The 14,017-nt window shown below is 40.2% G+C and overlaps 1 long non-coding RNA gene across 1 annotated transcript in view; it reads left to right on the top strand.

Moving 5' to 3' along the window:
* The window catches only part of LOC309664511, a 208,323-nt gene that overhangs the window by 61,783 nt on the left and 132,523 nt on the right, over nt 1-14,017 (top strand). The window lies entirely within an intron of this gene.

Raw genomic sequence — 14,017 nt, 5'->3', positions numbered from 1 at the left:
TTTTGATATTGAGCCGCATGACCTGCTTGTATATTTTGGAGATTAATCCTTTGTCAGTTGCTTCTTTTGCAAATACTTTCTCCCATTCTCAGAGTTGTCTTTTCATGTTACTTATGGTTTCCTTGGCTGTGCAAAAGCTGTTAAGTTTCATTAGGTCCCATTTGTTTATTTTATTTTTATTTCCCTTTCTCTAGGAGGTGGGTCAAAAAGGATCTTGCTGTGATTTATGTCATAGAGTGTTCTGCCTATGTTTTCCTCTAAGAGCTTTATAGTGTCTGGCCTTACATTTAGGTCTTTAATCCATTCTGAGTTTATTTTTGTTTATGGTGTTAAGGAGTGTTTTAATTTCATTCTTTTATGTGTACCTGTCAGTTTTCCCAGCAGCACTTATTAAAGAGGCTCTCTTTTCTCCATAGTATATTCTTGCCTCCTTTATCAAAAAAAAAGGTGACCATATGTGCGTGGGTTTATCTCTGGGCTTTCTATACTGTTCCATTGATCTATATTTCTGTTTCTGTGCCAGTACCATACTGTCTTGATTACTGTAGATTTCTAGTATAGTCTGAAGTCAGGGAGCCTGATTCCTCCAGCTCCGTTTTTCTTTCTCAAGGTTGCTTTGGCTATTCAGGGTCTTTTGTGTTTCTACACAAATTGTGAAATTTTTTGTTCTAGGTCTGTGAAAAATGCCATTGGTAATTTGATAGGGATTGCATTGAGTCTGTAGATTGCTTTGGGTAGTATAGTCATTTTCACAATATTGATTCTTCCAATCCAAGAACATGGTATATCTCTCCATCTGTTTAAATCATCTTTAATTTCTTTCATCAGTGTCTTATTGTTTTCTGCATATAGGTCTTTTGTCTCCTTAGGTAGGTTTATTCCTAGGTATTTTATGCTTGTTTTTGCAACGGTAAATGAGAGTGTTTCCTTAATTTCTCTTTCAGATATTTATCATTAGTGTATAGGAATGCAAGAGATTTCTGTGCATTAATTTTGTATCCTGGGGGAAGGGGAAGGGTAAGCTGGGACAAAGTGAGAGAGTGGCATGGACATATATACACTACCAAATGTAAAATAGATAGCTAGTGGGAAGCAGCCGCATAGCACAGGGAGATCAGCTCGGTGCTTTGTGACCACCTAGAGGGGTGGGATAGGGAGGGTGGGAGGGAGGGAGACGCAAGAGGGAAGAGATATGGGGATATATGTATATGTATAACTGATTCACTTTGTTATAAAGCAGAAGCTAACACACCGTTGTAAAGCAATTATACTCCAATAAAGATGTTAAAAAAAACTTTTGTATCCTGCTACTTTACCAAATTCATTGATTAGCTCTAATAGTTTTTTGGTAGCATCTTTAGGATTCTCTATGTATAGTTTCATGTCATCTGCAAACAGTGACAGTTTTACTTCTTCTTTTCTGATTTGGATTTCTTTAATTTCTTTTTCTTCTCTGACTCCTGTGGCTAAAAATTCCAAAACTATGTTGAATAATAGTGGTGAGAGTGGATAACCTTGTCTTATTCCTGATCTTAGTGGAAATGGTTTCAGTTTTTTACCATTGAGAACAATGTAGGCTGTGGGTTTCTCATATATGTCCTTTATTATATTGATGTAAGTTCCCTCTATGCCTACTTTCTGGAGGGTTTTATCATAAATGGGTGTTGAATTTTGTCAAAAGCTTTTTCTGCATCTACTGAGATAATCATGGTTTCTATCCTTCAGTTTGTTAATATGGTGTATCACATTGATTGATTTGTGTATATTGAAGAATCCTTGCATTCCTGTAATAAACCCCACTTGATCATGGTGTATGATCCTTTTAATGTGCTGTTGGATTCTGTTTGCTAGTATTTTGTTGAGGATTTCTGCATCTATATTCGTCAGTGATATTGGTTTGTAATTTTCTTTTTTTGTAGTATCTTTGTCTGGTTTTGGTGTCAGGGTGATGGTGGCCTCGTAGAATGAGTTTGGGTGTGTTTCTTCCTCTGCTATATTTTGAAAGAGTTTGAGAAGTATAGGTGTTAGCTCTTCTCTAAATGTTTGATAGAATTCACCTGTGAAGCCGTCTGGTCCTGGGCTTTTGTTTGCTGGAATGTTTTAAATCACAGTCTCAATATCAGTGCTTGTGATTGGTCTGTTTATGTTCTCTATTTCTTCCTGGTTCAGTCTCAGAAGGTTGTGCTTTTCTAAGAATTTTTAGATTTCTTCCAGGTTGTCCATGTTATTGGCATATAGTTGCTTGTAGTAATCTCTCATGATCCTTTGTATTTCTGCAGTGTCAGTTGTTACTTCTCCTTTTTCAATTCTAATTCTATTGATTTGAGTCTTCTCCCTTTTTTTCTTGATGGTTTATCAATTTTGTTTGCCTTCTCAGAGAACCATCTTTTAATTTTATTGATCTTTGCTATTGCTTCCTTCATTTCTTTTTCATTTATTTCTGATCTGAACTTTATGATTTCTTTCCTTCTGCTAACTGTGGGGTTTTGTGATTTGTTTTTGTTTTTGTTTTGTATTTCTTTTTCTAATTTCTTTAAGTGTAACGTTAGGCTGTTTATTTGAGATTTTTCTTGTTTCTTGATGTAGGGTTGTATTGCTATAAACTTCCCTCTTACAACTGCTTTGCTGCATCCCATAGGTTTTGGGTCATCATGTTTTCATTGTCATTTGTTTGTAGGTATTTTCTGATTTCCTCTTTGGTTTCTTCAGTGATCTCTGGGTTATTTAGTAGTATATTGTTTAGCCTCCATGTGTTTGTATTTTTTACAGTTTTTTTCCTGTAATTGAAATCTAGTCTTATAGCGTTTTGGCTAGAAAAGATACTTGATACAATTTCAATTTTTGTAAATTTCCCAAGGCTTGACTTGTGACCCAAGATATGATCTATCCCTGAGAATGTTCCATGAGCACTTGAGAAGAAAGTGTATTCTGTTGTTTTGGGATGGAATGTCCTATACATATGAATTAAGTCCATCTTGTTTAATGTGTCATTTAAAGCTCGTGTTTCCTTATTTATTTTCCTTTTGTTTGATCTGTCCATTGGTGAAAGTGGGGTGTTAAAGTCCCCTACTATGATTGTGTTACTGTCGATGTCCCCTTTTATGGCTGTTAGGCTTTGTCTTATGTATTGAGGTGCTCCTATATTGGGTGCATAAATATTTACAATTGTTATATCTTCTTCTTGGATTGGTCCCTTGATCATTATGTAGCGTCCTTCTTTGACTCTTGTAATAGTCTTTATTTTAAAGTCTGTTTTGTCAGATATGAGAATTGAGTTCCATTTGCATGGAATATCTTTTTCCATCCCCTCACTTTCAGTCTGTATGTGTCCCTAGGTCTGAAGTGGTTCTCTTGTAGACAGCATATATATGGGTCTTGTTTTTGTATCCATTTATGGATACAGTCCATAGTCCAGTCTATGTCTTTTGGTTGGAGCATTTAATCCATTTTCATTTAAGGTAATTATCAATATATATGTTCCTATCACCATTTTCTTAATTGTTTTGGGTGTGTTACTGTAGGTCTTTATCTCCTCTTGTGTCTCTTGCCTAGAGAAGATCCTTTAGCATTTGCTGTAAAGCTGGTTTGGTGGTGCTGAATTCTCTTAGCTTTTGCTTGTCTGTAAAGGTTTTAATTTCTCCATCAAATCTGAATGAGATCCTTGCTGGGTAGAGTAATCTTGGTTGTAGGTTTTTCCCTTTCATCACTTTAAATATGTGCTGCCACTCCCTTCTGGCTTGCAGAGTTTCTGCTGACATATCAGCTGTTAATCTTATGGGGATTCCCTTTTATGTTATTTGTTGTTTTTCCCTTGCTGCTTTTAATATTTTTTCTTTGTATTTAATTTTTGGCATGTTTCTCCTTGGATTTATCCTGTATGGGACTCTCTGTGCTTCCACGACTTGATTGACTATTCCTTTTGCCATATTAGGGAAGTTTTCAATAATCTCTTCAAATATTTTCTCAGTCCCTTTCTTTTTCTCTTCTTCTTCTGGGACCCCTATCATTTGAATGTTGGTGCGTTTAATGTTTTCCCAGAGGTCTCTGAGACTGTCCTCAGTTCTTTTCATTTTTTTTCTTTATTCTGCTCTACGGTAGTTATTTCCACTACTTTATCTTCCAGGTCACTTATCCGTTATTCTGCTTCAGTTATTCTGCTACGGATTCCTTCCAGAGAATTTTTAATTTCATTTGTTTTGTTGTCCATCATTGTTTGTTTTCTCTTTAGTTCTTCTAAGTCCTTGTTAAACCTTTCTGGTATTTTCTCCTTTCTGTTTCCAAGATTTTGGATCATCTTTGCTATCATTACTCTGAATTCTTTTTCAGGTAGACTGCCTATTTCCTCTTCATTTGTTTGGTCTGGTGGGTTTTTACGTTGCTCCTTTATCTACTATGTATTTCTCTGTCTTCTCATTTTGCTTAACTTACTGTGTTTGGGTTCTCTTTTTCACAGGCTGCAGGTTCATCATTCCCATTGTTTCTGGTGTCTGCCCCCAGTGAGTAAGGTTGGTTCAGTGGGTTGTGTAGGATTCCTGGTGGAGGGGACTGGTGCCTGTGTTCTGGTGGATGAGGCTGGATCTTGTCTTTCTGGTGGGCAGGACCGCATCCTGTGGTGTGTTTGGGGTTGTTTGTGGACTTATTATGATTTTAGGCAGCCTCTCTGTTAATGGTTGAGGCTGTGTTCCTGTCTTGTTAGTTGTTTGGCATGGCGTATCCAGCACTGGAGCTTGCTGGCCGTTGGGTGGAGCTGGGTCTTAGCATTGATATGGAGATCTCTGGGAGAGCTCTTACCAATTGATATTACGTGGGGCTGGCAGGTCTCTGGTGGACCAATGTCCTGAACTCGGCTGTCCCACATCAGAGGTTCAGGCCTGACACCCAGCCAGAGCACCAAGACCTTGTCAGCCGCATGACTCAGAAGAAAAGGGAGAAAGAAAAACAAAAAAATAAATAAATAAATAAATAAAATAAATAAAGTTGTTAAAATAAAAAACTTTTTAAATATTATTAAAATAAAAATGTAATAAAAAAAAGAAGAGAGCAACCAAACCAATAAACCAATCCACCAATGAAAACAAGCACTAAAAACTATATTAAAAAAAACCCAGACAGAACCCTAGGACAAATGGTAAAAGAAAACCTCTACAGAAAAAATTACACAAAGTAGCATACACATACACACTCACAAAAAGAGAAAAAGGAAAAATATATATATATTTAAAAATAGCGCAGTGGTTGAGAATCCGCCTGCCAATGCAGGGGACACAGGTTCGAGCCCTGGTCTGGGAATGATCCCATATGCCATGGAGCAACTGGGCCCATGAGCCACAGTTACTGAGCCTGTGTGTCTGGAGCCTGTGCTCTGCAACAAGAGAGGCCACGGTAGTGAGAGGCCTGCGCACTGTGATGAAGAGTGGCCCCCACTTGCCACAATTAGAGAAAGCCCTCACACAGAAACAAAGACCCAACACAGCCAAAAATAAATAAATTAATTAATTTTTTTAAAAAAAGAAGGAACTCCTATTTAAAAAAAAAAAAGGAAGAGAGCAACCAAATCAATAAACAAATCTACCAATGATAATAAGCTCTAAATACTAAACTAATATAAACATAAAACTAGAAACGAATTAGATGCAGAAAGCAAACCCCAAGTTTGCAGTTCCTCCCAAAGTCCACCACCTTAATTTTGGGATGATTCGTTGCCTAATCAGGTATTCGAGGGATGCAGGGTACATCAAGTTGATTGTGGAGATTTAATCCACTTCTCCTGAGGCTGCACAGAGTGATTTCTCTTTCTCTTCTTTGCTCGCACAGCTCCTGTGGTTCACCTTTGGATTTGGCCCCTCCTCTGCATGTAGGTCTCTCTCTGGCATCTGTTTTTCACCCAGACAGGAGGGGTTAAAGAAGCAGCTAATTCGGAGGCTCTGGCTCACTCAGGCCAGAGAGACGGAGGGGTGTGGAATGTGGGGTGAGCCTACGGCCACAGAGACCAACATGACGTTACAAGAGTCTGAGGCCCGCCATGTCTTCTCTTGGGGACGTTGTCCCTGGATCATGGGATCCTGGTAGTGGCAGGCTCCACAAACTCCTGGTAGGAGCCTGGATAGTGCCCTGTGCTTGCACACAGGATTCTTGGTGGCTGCAGTAACAGCCTTAGCGTTTCATGCCCATCTCTGGTGTCCGAGCTGATAGCCACGGCTCGTGCCTGTCTCTGGCGCTCATTTAAGCGGTGTTCTGAATTCCCTCTCCTCACACACCCCAAAACAATGGTCTCTTGACTCTTAGACAGATCCAGAGTTTTTCCCGGACTCCTTCATGGCTAGTTGTGGTGCACTAGCCCCCTTCAGGCTGTGTTCACACAGCCAACCCCAGTCCTCTCCCTGGGATTTGACCTCCGAAGCCTGAACCTCAGCCCAGCCCCCACCTGCCCTGGCGGGTGAGCAGACAAGCCTCTCAGTCTGGTGAGTGCTGGTTGGCACTGATCCTCTGTGCGGGAATCTCTCTGCTTTGTCCTCTGCACCCCTGTTGCTGTGCTCTCCTCTGTGGCCCCGAAGCTTCCCCCCAACCCACTCTCCATCTCTGCCAGTGAAGGAGCTTCCTAGTGTGTGGAAACTTTTCCTCCTTCACAGCTCCCTCCCAGAGGTTCAGGTCCATCTCTATTCTTTTGTGTCTGTTTTTTCTTTTGCCCTACCCAGGTATGTGGGGAGTTTCTTGCCTTTTGGGAAGTCTGAGATCTTCTGCCAGCGTTCAGTAGGTGTTCTGTAGGAGTTGTTCCACATGTAGATGTATTTTTGATGTATTTGTGGGGAGGAAGGTGATCCCTATGTCTTACTCCTCCGCCATCTTGAAGGTCCTCCTGGTCTAACAGATTCTTACATAATTTATTCCCTGTCTACAGCTAGATGGACCAAACATGAATATTTCTTCATAAGGGGCTAATCAGAAATTTTTCATGGGATTTTTGAACATTGAAGCACTGAATAAAATGGGAGAGAAATGAGTGTTGGAAAAAAATGAGGGACAGACATAAAACTAAGAGATAACAGCAGTTGATATCTAGTTCTAGTTTTAACTAATGCCAAATTTCTTATTTCTATAATATGACTTTTTAGTCCTTCCTCTGATTTTGTGAGTCAATAAATAATATGACTTTTTAGTCCTTCCTCTGTCTTTCTGAGTCAATAAATTCATCTTTTCCCCGAAGCTCATTGAGTTTCTGCCATTAGAATTTAAGATCTTGAAATATCACAGAAATAGATGAAAAATTCCATTAATCCCCCCCACTTCTTTTTAAACCAGGAGTCCTTGTCCTCAAATTCTGAGATTCAAGTCCCAAACTCTCCTGTAGCAACCATTACCATCTTCTACCGTCTGACTTTGTATGTGTGCAATGCAAGTATGTGTACAAGATATGGGGTAGGGGGGGAGCACTGTTTACATAGTAAAATTGAGAAACGAAAATGATACAGTTATTTTGATGAACCAACAGCATTTCTATCTTAGTATGACACCAGGGACACAATGCTAAATTCAGTTATATTTTAATCACTAATTTTAACTCATAGTGATTTTTATCTCTGCTGTTTCTAGTGTACTTGCTGAAATGTGATTTCTATTTTTTAATTTTTATTTTATATTGGAGTATAGTTGATTAACAGTGTTGTGTTAGAGGACTCAAGATGGTGGAGGAGTAGGAAGCAGAGTTCACCTGCTTCCACAGAAACATTGAAAATACATCTACAAGTGGAATGAGTCACACAAAATAGCTACTGAGCACGAACAGAAGACCTCAGACATCCAAAAAGATAAGAAAACATCCACATAACCAGGTAGGACAAAAGGAAAAAAAAGAAAGAAGGAACCAGCTTGGGGCCCTGTGCCCCAGGGAGGGAGCTGTGATGGAGGAAAAGTCCCCACAACTTGGGAAGTCTCTCCACCAGCAGGGTGATCAGCCTGGATGGAGGGGGGGTTTCAGAGCCTAAGAGGAGAGATCAGAAATGGTTTGTGGAAGGCAAAACAGAGAGTAGCTTGCACAGAGGGTCAGCACCACCACCTGCACTCCCCAACATGAGACACTCCTCTGTTGGTGGGGGGTGAGAGTTGGGTGCTGAAACTCAGACTCTGGAGCTCAGTCCCAGGGTGAGGACCAGAGTTAGGTGCAGAAACAGCTTGAAGATGTCAGGCTGTGGCAACTGAGGATGTACTAGGAAGAAGCCTAAGCCCCCCAGAGAGGCAAGGTACCATTACTGGGAGGTGCACGAGAAGAGGAGCAGGACCACCATAAGAGCTCCTTTCCCTGTGAGCACTGCCAGGCAACAAGACACCACCCACAGGAGCTCTGGGGGCAGGAGTGAGTCATCGTCCCCATCTTGGGCTCCAGAGGCAGGCATTGGCCACCACTTCCAGACCACAGGCAAATGCCAGGCCCTACCCCTGCTGACCCAGAAGGGCGCAGACAGCTTCACTCACTAGGAATTCTACCAGCAAGCCACAAGACCTGCCCCCACTGACCCAGAAGGGCATGGACAGCTCCCGCCACTAGGAATTCCATCACAGGGCCACAGGACCCGTCCCCACTGACCCGGAAGAGCACAGAAAGCTCTCACCAGTAGGAATTCTGCTAGCTGGCTCCAGGACCTTCCCTGCTCTCCCCGGAGCACGTGGATAACTCCCCCCACTAGGAAGTCTGCCAATGGGTGCCAGTACCTGCCCTGCTGTCCCGTGAGGGCATGGATAGCTCCCCCAATTGGAAATCTTTCAGCAGGTGCTGGGACCTGCCTGCACTGTACCAGGAGGGCACAGATAGCTCTCCCTACTAGGAAAGCCACTCAGAGGAGGAGCTGAAACCAGAGCCGAAGCCCAGGGCCTGTGTGACTAAGGAAGAAGAGTTGAAGTCTCACAGCTGCATGAACTGTGGAGTTACACCTCCACTGATGGCTTCCTAAATTCATCGCCTGCAAAACATCTGAAAGGACAACAAGTGCTCCTGCAGCTGGGACAGGTCTGGCTTTAGTAGCTGTGGGCTTTATGGGCACATACATGTGGGGGTTGGGCCAGGCCAGAGTCTGAGCCGATTCCATAGCGCCCACAGTGGGTCCAGGTGCATGACTACTGCAGTCCTGGGACCGAACCTCAGTACATCTGCACCGGTGGCCTGGTGAAAAAAACACCTGAGAGTCACCAGAGCCAGCATACCCACAGTTAAGGCAGGACAGAGAGCAGTGCCAACAACAGTGTATTTTCTGAGCCCACAAAATGGGCAAAAGGGGACACAACAGAGCACATTCACAGATGAACAACTCCAGAGGAGGAATACTTAGTGGCTTCTCCCAGTGGGAGTGCTCCAATCCCACTTACCTCACATTGCAGATCAGAATCACAACAAAGAAACAGATCTGGGGACCTCTACTCCAACAACTAGGGAGCAGACCCCACCCCTGATAGGGCAGTGACAACCACAGAGCAAAGGGGAGGCCCACTTAAGATCTAGGGCAAGCTCTGGTCACAACACCAATCAAACCCCCTATCAAGGGGATAACAGCACAAACCTCTGGACCAACTTCACCCACTAGGGGCAGAAACCAGAAGCAAGAGGAACCTAGATCCTGCAGCCTGCAGAAAGGAGACCACAAACAGTAAGTCTGACAAAATGAGATGACAAAGAAATATGTTGCAGATGAAGGAGCAAGATAAAACCCTACAAGAACAATTAAATGAAGAGGAGATAGGCAATCTACCTGAAAAAGAATTCGGAGTAATGATAGTAAAGATGACCCTTGCAAGATCTTGAAAAAAAGAATGGAGGCACAGATCAAGAAGATATAAGAAAATTTTAACAAAGACCTAGAAGAACAAAAGAACAGAGATGAACAAGACAATAACTGAAATGAAATATGCACTAGAAGGAATCAATAGCAGAATAACTGAGGCAGAAGAACGGATAAGTGACCTGGAAGACAGAATGGTGAAAATCTCTGCCATGGAAAAGAATAAAGAAAAAAGAATGGAAAGAGATTAGACAGTCTCAGAGACGTCTGGGACCACGTTAAATGTACCAACATTTGAATTATAGGGGTTCCAGAAGAAGAAAAAGAGAAAGGGCCTGAGAAAATATTTGAAGAGATTATAGTCGAAAACTTCCCTAACATGGGAAAGGAAATAGCCACCCAAGTCCAGGAAGCACAGAGAGCCCCATACAGGAAAAACCCAAGGAGGAACACACTGAGACACATATTAATCAGACTAACAAAAATTAAATACAAAGAAAAAATATTAAAAGCAACAAGGGAAAAGCAACAAATAACATACAAGGGAATCCCCATAAGGTTATCCTCTGATTTTTCAGCAGAAACTCTGCAGGCCAGAAAGCAGTGGCATGATATATTTAAAGTGATGAAAGGGAAAAACCTACAACCAAGAATCCTCTACCCAGCAAGGCTCTAATTCAGGTTCAACAAAGAAATCAAAAGCTTTACAGACAGGCAAAAGCTAAGAGAATTCAGCATCACCAAACCAATATTACAACAAATGCAAAAGGAACTTCTCTAGGCAGGAAACACAAGAGAAGAGAACAGAAAAAGAAATCTGTAATAGGTATGCACGCAAAAAAGAAAAAGGAATCCAAACAACAAGAGAGAAATCAAAAGAGGAAAGAAGAAAAAAGACCTATAAAAACAAATCCAAAACAATTAATTAAATAGCAGTAAGAACATACATATCAATAATTACCTTAAATGTAAACAGATTAAATGCTCTGACCAAAAGACACAGCCTGGCTTAGTGGATACAAAAACAAGACCTGTACATATGTTGTCTACAAGAGAACAACTTCAGATCTAGAGACACATACAGACTGAAAGTGAAGGGATGGAAAAAGGTATTCCATACTTATGGAAATCAAAAGAAAGCTGGAGTAGCAATACTCATATCAGACAAAATAGACTTTAAAATAAAGACTGTTACAGGAGACAAAGAATGACACTACATAATGATCAAGAGATCAATCCAAGAAGAAGATATAACAATTGTAAATATATATGCACCCAACACAGAAGCACCTCAATATATAAGGCAAACATTAACAGCCATAAAAGGAGAAATCGACAGTAACACAATAATTGTGGGGGACTAAAAATAATAATACTAGTGGGAAACTTCAACTCCCCCCTTTCATCAATGGACAGATCATCCAGAAAGAAAATCAATAAGGAAACACAGGCCTTAAATGACACATTAGACCAGAGGAACTTAATTGATATTTATAGAGCATTCCATCCAAAAGCAGCAGAATACACATTCTTCTCAAGTGCAGGTGGAACATTCTCCAGGATTGACCACATGCTGGGCCACAAAGTGAGCCTCAGTAAATTTAAGAAAATTGATATCATATCAAGCATCTTTTCTGACCACAACACTATGAGATTAGAAATCAACTACAAGAACAAAAACTGTAAAAAAAACACAAACACATGGAGGCTAAACAATAGGTTACTAAACAACCAATGGATCACCAAAGAAATCAAAGAGGAACCCAAAAAATACCCTGAGACAAATAAAAACAAAAACATAACCATCCAAAACCTATGGCATGCAGCAAAAGCAGTTCTAAGAGGGAAGTTTATAGCAATACAATCTTACCTCAGGAAACAAGAAAAAATTTCAAATAAGCAACCTAACCTTACACATAAAGCAACTAGAGAAAGAAGCACAAACAAAACCAAAGTTAGTAGAAGGAAAGAAATCATAAAGATCAGAGCAGAAATAAATGAAATAGAGATGAAGAAAACAATAGAAAAGACCAATGACACTAAAAGCTGGTTCTTTGAAGAGATAAACAAAATTAGTAAACCTTTAGCCAGATTCATCAAGAATAAAAGGGAGAGGGCTGGAATCAATAAAATTAGAAATGAAAAAGGAGAAGTTACAAAGGACACCACAGAAATACAAAGAATCATAAGAGACTACTACAAGGAACTATATGCCAATAAAATGGACAACCTAGAAGAAATGGATAAATTCTTAGAAAGGTACAATCTTCCAAGACTGAACCAGGAAGAAATAGATAATACGAAGAGACCAATCACAAGTACTGAATTTGAAACTGTGATTTTAAAACTCCCAACAAACAGAAGTCCAGGACCAGATGGCTTCACAGGCAAATTCTATCATCAAACATTTAACGAACAGTTAACACCTATCCTCCTGAAACTACTCCAAAAATTTGCAGTGGAAGGAACACTCCCAAGCTAATTCTAAGAGGCCACCATCACCCTGATGCCAAAACCAGGCAAAGATACCACATAAAAAGAAAACTATAGGCCAATATAGCTGATGAACATAGACACAAAAATCCTCAACAAAATACTAGCAAATTGAATCCAACAATACATTAAAAGGATCATACACCATGGTCAAGTGGGATCTATCTCAGGGATGCAAGAATTTTTCAATATTTGAAAGTCAATCAGTGTGATACACCACATTAACAAACTGAAGAATAAAAACCATATGATCATCTCAGAACATGCAGAAAAAGCTTTTGATAAAATTCAACACCCATTTATGATAAAAAGTCTCCAGAAAGTAGGCAGAGGAGGAACCTACTCCAACATTATAAAGACCATATATGACAAGCTCACAGCTACATCATGCTCAATGGTGAAAAGCTGAAAGCATTTCCTCTAAGATCGGGAAAAATACAAGGATGTCTACTCTCACCACTATTATTCAACATAGTTTTGGAAGTCCTAGCCACAGCAATCAGAGAAGAAAAAGAAAAGGATTCCAGATTGGAAAAGAAGAAGTAACACTGTCAATGTTTGCAGATAGCATGTTACTGTACATAGAAAATCATAAGGATGCTACCAGAAAACTACTAGATCTCATCAATGAATTCAGGAAGCTTGCAGGATACAAAATTAATACACAGAAATATTTTCCATTTCTAGACACTAACAATGGAAGATCAGAAGGAGAAATGAAGGAAACAACCCAATTTACCATCACATCCAAAAGAATAAAATACCTAGGAATAAACCTACCTAAGGAGGCAAAAGACCTGTACTCTGAAAACTGTAAGATGCTGATGAAGGAAACTGAAGTTGACACAAACATATGGAAAGATATACCATGTTCTTGGACTGGAAGAATCAATATTGTCAAAATGACTATACTCGAACTTCCCTGGTGGTCCAGTGGTTAAGACTTCATGCTCCCAATGTAAAGGGCCCAGGTTCAAACCCTGGTCTGGGAACTAAGATCCCTCATACTGCAACTAAGCCTATGTGCTGCAACTACTGAGCTCGCCTGCTCTAGAGCCCGCACGCCACAACTACTGATCCCACACACTCTAGAGCTCACACACCTCAACTAGAGAAGCCTGTGTGCTGCAATGAAGATGCAGCACAGCCAAAATAATAAATAAATAAATAAAAATTTAAAAAAATGACTATACTATCCAGAGCAATCTACAGATTCAATGCAATCCCTATCAAATTACTAAAGGCATTTTTCACAGAACTAGAATGAAGTATTTTAAAAATTGTATAAAAACACAAAAGACCCCGAATAGCCAAAGCAATCCTAAGAAAGAAAAACAGAGCTGGAGGAATCAGGCGCCCTGGCTTCAGACTATACCACAAAGCTACAGTCATCAAGACAGTATGGTACTGGCACAAAAACAGACATGTAGACTAATTGAACAAGATAGAAAGCCCAGATATAAACCCACGCACCTATGGTCAATTAATCTATGACAAAGGAGGCAAGAATATACAATGGAAAAAAGACAATCTCTTCAGTAAATGGTGCTGGGAAAACTGGACAGCTACATGTAAAAGAATGAACACCATGACAAAAATAAACCCAAAATGAATTAAAGATCTACATGTAAGACCAAATAGTATAAAACTGTTAGAGGAAAACATAGGCAGAACCCACTTTGATATAAATTGCAGCAATATATTTTTGGATATGTCCCCTTGAGTAATGGAAATAAAAACAACAATAAACAAATGGG

The sequence above is a fragment of the Balaenoptera physalus genome (assembly GCF_965194825.1).
Source record: "Balaenoptera physalus genome assembly, chromosome: 7".
NCBI lineage: Eukaryota > Metazoa > Chordata > Mammalia > Artiodactyla > Balaenopteridae > Balaenoptera > Balaenoptera physalus.
Note: the sequence above shows the minus strand (reverse complement) of the source record. Positions and strands in the feature narration are given on the sequence as shown.